The sequence below is a fragment of the Arachis hypogaea genome, chromosome 13 (genome assembly GCF_003086295.3).
Source record: "Arachis hypogaea cultivar Tifrunner chromosome 13, arahy.Tifrunner.gnm2.J5K5, whole genome shotgun sequence".
Taxonomy (NCBI): domain Eukaryota; kingdom Viridiplantae; phylum Streptophyta; class Magnoliopsida; order Fabales; family Fabaceae; genus Arachis; species Arachis hypogaea.
In genome coordinates this window covers 102,635,254-102,642,617 of record NC_092048.1, presented here as the reverse complement: position 1 = coordinate 102,642,617, position 7,364 = coordinate 102,635,254, and the positions used below count along the sequence as shown (strand labels likewise).

Genomic DNA, 7,364 nt, shown 5'->3' with positions numbered 1-7,364 from the left:
CTTCCATCTGAAGATCCTTTTCAGTTCTTGACTGAATTCTTGCAGATATGTGATACTGTTAAGACTAATGGAATAGATCCTGAAGTCTACAGGCTCATGCTTTTCCCTTTTGCTGTAAGAGACAGAGCTAGATTATGGTTGGATTCTCAACCCAAAGACAGCCTGAACTCTTGGGATAAGCTGGTCACGGCTTTCTTAGCCAAGTACTTTCCTCCTCAAAAGCTGAGCAAGCTTAGAGCTGATGTTCAAACCTTCAGACAGAAAGAAGGTGAATCTCTCTATGAAGCTTGGGAAAGATACAAACAGTTGACCAAAAAGTGTCCTTCTGACATGCTTTCAGAATGGACCATCCTGGATATATTCTATGATGGTTTATCTGAGCTATCAAAGATGTCACTGGACACTTCTGCAGGTGGATCCATTCACCTAAAGAAAATGCCTGCAGAAGCTCAAGAACTCATTGACATGGTTGCTAATAACCAGTTCATGTACACTTCTGAAAGGAATCCTGTGAGTAATGGGACGCCTATGAAGAAGGGAGTTCTTGAGGTTGATACTCTGAATGCCATATTGGCTCAGAATAAAATATTGACTCAGCAAGTCAATATGATCTCTCAGAGTCTGAATGGAATGCAAGCTGCACCCAACAGTACTCAAGAGGCTTCTCCTGAAGAAGAAGCTTATGATCCTGAGAACCCTGCAATAGCAGAGGTAAATTACTTAGGTGAACCTTATGGAAACACCTATAACTCAACATGGAGAAATCATCCAAATTTCTCATGGAAGGATCAAAAGCCCCAACAAGGCTTTAATAATGGTGGAAGAAACAGGTTTAGCAATAGCAAGCCTTTTCCATCATCAACTCAGCAACAGACAGAGAACTCTGAACAAAATGCTTCTAATTTAGCAAATCTAGTCTCTGATCTATCTAAGGCCACTGTAAGTTTCACGAATGAAACAAGGTCTTCCATTAGAAATCTAGAAGCACAAGTGGGCCAGCTGAGTAAAAGGATCACTGAAATCCCTCCTAGTACTCTCCCAAGCAATACAGAAGAGAATCCAAAAGGATAGTGCAAGGCCATTGACATAAGTGCCATGGCCGAACCTGTGAGGAGAGGAGAGGACGTGAATCCCAAGGAGGAAGACCTCCTGGGACGTCCAGTGACCAATAAGGAGCTTCCCTCTGAGGAACCAAAGGAATCTGAGACTCATCTAGAGATCATAGAGATTCCATTGAACCTCCTTATGCCCTTCATGAGCTCTGATGAGTATTCCTCTTCTGAAGAGAATGAGGATGTTACTGAAGAGCAAACTGCCAAGTTTCTTGGTGCAATCATGAAGCTGAATGCCAAATTGTTTGGCATTGATGCTTGGGAAGTTGAACCTCCCTTGTTCATCAATGAACTAAGTGATCTGGATCAACTGACATTGCCTCAGAAGAGACAGGATCCTAGAAAGTTCATAATACCCTGTACCATAGGCACCATGATCTTTAAAGCTCTGTGTGACCTTGGTTCAGGAATAAACCTCATGCCCCTCTGTGTAATAGAGAAACTGGGAATCTATGGGGTGCAAGCTGCTAAAATCTCACTAGAGATGGCAGACAGCTCAAGAAGACAGGCTTATGGACAAGTAGAAGATGTATTAGTAAAGGTTGAGGGCCTTTACATACCTACTGATTTCATAGTCCTGGATACTGGAAAGGAAGAGGATGAATCCATCATCCTAGGAAGACCTTTCCTGGCCACAGCAAGAGCTGTGATTGATGTTGACAGAGGTGAAATAGTCCTTCAATGGAATGAGAACTCCCTTGTATTCAAAACTCAAGGATCTCCCTCTGCAACCATGGAGAGGAAGCAGAAAAAGCTTCTCTCAAAGCAGAGTCAACCAGAGCCCCCACAGTCAAACTCTAAGTTTGGTGTTGGAGAGTTTCAACAAAGCTCTGCACATCTGTGAGGCTCCATGAGAGCCCACTGTCAAGCTATTGACATTAAAGAAGCGATTGTTGGGAGGCAACCCAATGTTTATTTATCTAACTCTATTTTTATTGTTTTTCATGTTTTCTTAGGTTCATGATCATGTGGAGTCACAAAATAAATATAAAAATTGAAAACGGAATAAAAAACAGCAGAAGAAAAATCACACCCTGGAGGAGCATCTGTTTGGCGTTCAAACGCCAGAACAGAGCATAGTTCTGGCGCTGAACGCCCAGAATGGGAGCATCCTGGCGCTGAACGCCCAGAACAAGCATGGTTCTGGCGTTCAACGCCAGAAATGGCAGCAAATGGGCGTTGAACACCCAAAATGGGCACCAACCTGGCGCTGAACGCCCAGAGTTGTGTGCAAGGGCATTTTACATGCCTAAATTGGTGCAGGGATGTAAATGCCTTAACACCTCAGGATCTGTGGACCCCACAGGATCCCCACATACCTCATCATCTCTCTTTCCGTTCATGATCATCCATTTTTTTTCCATTTACCACTCACATCCATACAACCACTACCTTCAAAATTCAACATCTCTCTCCCACCCAATCCCACCCATATGGCCGAATACACACCTCCATCCATCTCCTCCATATCCTCTTCTTCTTCTTCTATTCTTTCTTCTTTTGCTCGAGGGCGAGCAACATTCTAAGTTTGGTGTGGTAAAAGCATAGCTTTTTTTGTTTTTTTCCATAACCATTGATGGCACCTAAGGCCAGAGAAACCTCTAGAAAGAGGAAAGGGAAGACAAAAGCTTCCATCAAGGGTCTATAGCTCAGTGGTAGAACATTTGACTGCAAATCAAGAGATCCCTGAGATACCTCAGGGGATTCATTTTCTTCCACACAATTATTGGAAGCAACTAAGGGTGGAACATCAAGAGCACTCCATCATCCTTCATGAAATCAGAGAAGATCTAAAAAGCAATGAAGGAGGAGCAACAAAGGCAAGGAAGAGACATAGAAGAGCTCAAAAACATCATTAAAACGCCATCATCACTAAGGTGGATTCATTCCTTGCTCTTATTTCTTCTTTTTTTTTTCGTTTTCTATGTTATGTGCTTATCTGTGTTTTTGTCTTCATTACATGATCATTAGTAGTTAGTAACTTTGTCTTAAAGTTATGAATGTCCTATGAATCCATCACCTCTCTTAAAATAAAAACTGCTTTAATTCAAAAGAACAAGAAGTACATGAGTTTCGAATTTATCCTTGAACTTAGCTTAATTATATTGATGTGGTGACAATGCTTCTTGTTTTCTGAATGAATGCTTGAATAGTGCATATGTCTTTTGAAGTTGTTGTTTAAGAATGTTAAATATGTTGGCTCTTGAAAGAATGATGACTAGGAGACATGTTAGTTGATAATCTGAAAAATCATAAAAATGATTCTTGAAGCAAGAAAAAGCAGCAAAGAACAAAGCTTGCAGAAAAAAAAAAGTAGGCGAAAAAAAAATATATATAGAAAAAAGAAAAAGAAAAAGAAAAAGCAAGCAGAAAAAGCCAATAACCCTTAAAACCAAAAGGCAAGGGCAAATAAAAAGGATCCCAAGGCTTTGAGCATCAGTGGATAGGAGGACCTAAAGGAATAAAATCCTGGTCTAAGCGGCTAAACCAAGCTGTCCCTAACCATGTGCTTGTGGCGTGTAGGTGTCAAGTAAAAACTTGAGACTGAGCGGTTAAAGTCAAGGTCCAAAGCAAAAGAAGAGTGTGCTTAAGAACCCTGGACACCTCTAATTGGGGACTTTAGCAAAGCTGAGTCACAATCTGAAAAGGTTCACCCAATTATGTGTCTGTGGCATTTATGTATCCGGTGGTAATACTGGAAAACAAAGTGCTTAGGGCCACGGCCAAGACTCATAAAGAAGCTGTGTTCAAGAATCATCATACTGAACTAGGAGAGTCAATAACACTATTCGAAATCTGAAGTTCCTATAGATGCCAATCATTCTGAACCTCAATGGATAAAGTGAGATGCCAAAACTATTCAAGAGGCAAAAAGCTATAAGTCCCGCTCATTTGATTAGAGCTATGTTTCATTGATAGTTTGGAATTTATAGTATATTCTCTTCTTTTTATCCTATTTGATTCTTAGTTGCTTGGGGACAAGTAACAATTTAAGTTTGGTGTTGTGATGAGCGGATAATTTATACGCTTTTTGGCATTGTTTTTAGTATGTTTTTAGTAGGATCTAGTTACTTTTAGGGGTGTTTTCATTAGTTTTTATGTTAAATTCACATTTCTGGACTTTACTATGAGATTGTGTATTTTTCTGTGATTTCAGGTATTTTCTGGCTGAAATTGAGGGACTTGAGCAGAAATCAGATTCAGAGGTTGAAAAAGGACTGCTGATGCTGTTGGATTCTGACCTCCCTGCACTCAAAGTGGATTTTCTGGAGCTACAGAACTCGAAATGGCGCGCTTCCAATTGCGTTGGAAAGTAGACATCTAGGGCTTTCCAGCAATATATAATAGTCCATACTTTGGCCAAGAATTGATGACGTAAACTGGCGTTCAACGCCAGCCTTCTGCCCAAATCTGGCGTCCAGCGCCAGAAAAGGATCCAAAACCAGAGTTGAACGCCCAAACTGGCACAGAAACTGGCGTTCAACTCCACAAATGGCCTCTGCACGTGTAACACTCAAGCCCAAGCCCAAGCACACACCAAGTGGGCCCCAGAAGTGGATTTATGCATCAATTACTTACTCATGTAAACCCTAGTGACTAGTTTATTATAAATAGGACCTTTTACTAGTCTTTTTGACCATCTTTGAACGCATTGTTCTTAGACCATAGGGGCTGGCCATCTCGGCCATGCCTGGACCTTCACTTATGTATTTTCATACGGTAGAGTTTCTACACTCCATAGATTAAGGTGTGGAGCTCTGCTGTTCCTCAAAGATTAATGAAAGTACTACTGTTTTCTATTCAATTCATCTTATTTCGCTTCTAAGATATCCATTCGCACCCAAGAACGTGATGAAGGTGATGATTATGTGTGACGCTCATCACCATCTCCCCTACGAACGCGTGCCTGACAAACACTTCTGTTCTACATGAATTAAGCTAGAATGAGTATCTCTTAGATCTCCTAACCAGAATCTTCGTGGCGTAAGCTAGAATGATGGCGGCATTCAAGAGAATCCGGAAGGTCTAAACCTTGTCTGTGGTATTCTGAGTAGGATTTAATGATTGAATGACTGTGACGAGCTTCAAACTCGCGAGTGCTGGGCGTTAGTGACAGACGCAAAAGGAGGGTGAATCCTATTCCAGCATGATCGGGAACCGACAGATGAATAGCCGTGCCGTGACAGGGTGCGTGAGCATATTATTCACTGAGAGGATGGGATGTAGCCACTGACAACGGTGATGCCCTTGCATAAAGCCAGCCATGGAAAGGAGTAAGACTGATTGGATGAAGATAGCAGGAAAGCAGAGGTTCAGAGGAACGAAAAGCATCTCCATTCGCTTATCTGAAATTCCTACCAATGATTTACATAAGTATCTCTATCCCTATTTTATTATATAATATTCGAAAACAACATTATCACTTTATATCCGCCTGACTGAGATTTACAAGGTGACCATAGCTTGCTTCATACCAACAATCTCCGTGGGATTCGACCCTTACTCACGTAAGGTATTACTTGGACGACCCAGTGCACTTGCTGGTTAGTTGTATCGAAGTTGTGACAATTATGAATTAAGATCAGAGCACCAAGCTTTGGAGCCATTACCAGGGATTGTTCGAGCCTGGACATCACAATTTCGTGCACCAGCATCCTACAGGTGAGCCATACATGGAGGAGCCACGACGGATCACTTTGCACGAGCAAGGAGCTCCGGATATCATACTCCAACCTTTGCAAGCATGGTATCCTAACCTTGATCCAAACTTTGAGTTGAAGAGTAGCTTGATAAATCTACTTCCTAAGTATCATGGGTTGCCGGGTCAAGACCCCATCCGTCATCTAAGAGATTTTCAAGTTGCTTGTTCTACAACTCGAAGGCATGGAGCCGATGATTTGGCTATTATGGTCTTTGCCTTTCCTTTTTCTCTTGAAGGGCAAGCAAATATGTGGTAACTAGATGAAATTTGTGACCAATTAGGATTTCTTGAGAAGAGAGTTTCTAGATAAATTCTTCCCACCGGAGAAGGCCGACTACATCCGGAAGGAGATTTCGGGTATAATGAAAAAAGACCAAGAGAGTTTGTATGAGTATTGGACTCGGTTCAAGAGGCTATTGGAATCTTGTCCACACCATGGATTGAACACTCACTTGCTCATTAGTTACTTCACTGGAGGTCTTTGTGCGGAAGATAGAAGATTGCTCACCGCTTCTAGTGGCGGTTCCCTTTCAAAGAACAAGACGGAGGGAGAAGCTTAGAAATTGATAAATGATGTTGCTGAGGCTACACAACATGTGAGGGTGAGAAGTAATCCTCTCAAGGGTGTGATAGAACCATCCCCTTCCGAAGCAAGCTTAACCAAGGTGCTTGGGGACATGACCACTATCCTCACTCAAATACAAAAAGATCAAAAGGAATACTACTCCATCCAAGCCATCCAAGCCCCACCTCAAGTTGCTCAACTTGAAGGTCCTCCTAGAATTTATGGTTTGTGCTCTAGCACCACACACTACACCGATTAGTGCCATCAAATCCAAGAGGAGCATGCTCTTGTAGTGGCCAATGTAAATTACAACAATCGTCCACCCTATCCTTCTCAAGGCCAAAACAACTACTCTCATGGTAGTAATCAAAATCAAGGGTGGAGGGATAATGCACAAGGGAGCAATCAAAACCAAAGATGGAACAATTCTTCTTCTCATTACAACAACAACCAATCTTCATCTCAATATCACAACAACAACAACCACCAAGCTAACCAAAATCACCACAACCAAAACCAAAGCAACTACACCAAATACCAAGCACCACACCATAGACAACAATCCAACCAAGCCTCTTCATCTTCCACCAATCAATTCGATGAGCTTAGAACCGCTATGGAGACACGGGACGAGAGCTATAAGGTTCAATTCGATACCATGGGCGCTCAATTAGCCAATCTCATCGACATGATCTCGAAGATGTCCATGTCCTCCAACAACACCAACCAACCCTCAAGCTCTTTTAGCCTTCCTTCCCAACCCCAACCAAACCCCATGAGCGGTCTCAACGCCATCACTCTACGGTCGGGGACTACATTGGAGGAGATACCTCCTAGGGTCATGGAAGACATTCATGAAGAAGAAGTGGTTGTTGAAGCTCCACATGAAGAGGAGGAGGTAGACAAAAGGCAAGATGAAGAAGGTGTAAGCCTTAAGGAACCCAAGAGGAAAGCTATAGTAGATGAGTCCATTCCTATCCCATTC

The 7,364-nt window shown here is 42.1% G+C and overlaps 1 non-coding gene across 1 annotated transcript; it reads right to left on the bottom strand.

Moving 5' to 3' along the window:
- Positions 1-228: 228 nt before the first annotated feature.
- LOC112739536 (small nucleolar RNA R71) lies at positions 229-336 on the bottom strand. Its single transcript, XR_003170470.1, has one exon. It is a non-coding gene; the product is annotated as a small nucleolar RNA R71 (small nucleolar RNA).
- Between the last annotated feature and the right edge of the window lie 7,028 nt (positions 337-7,364).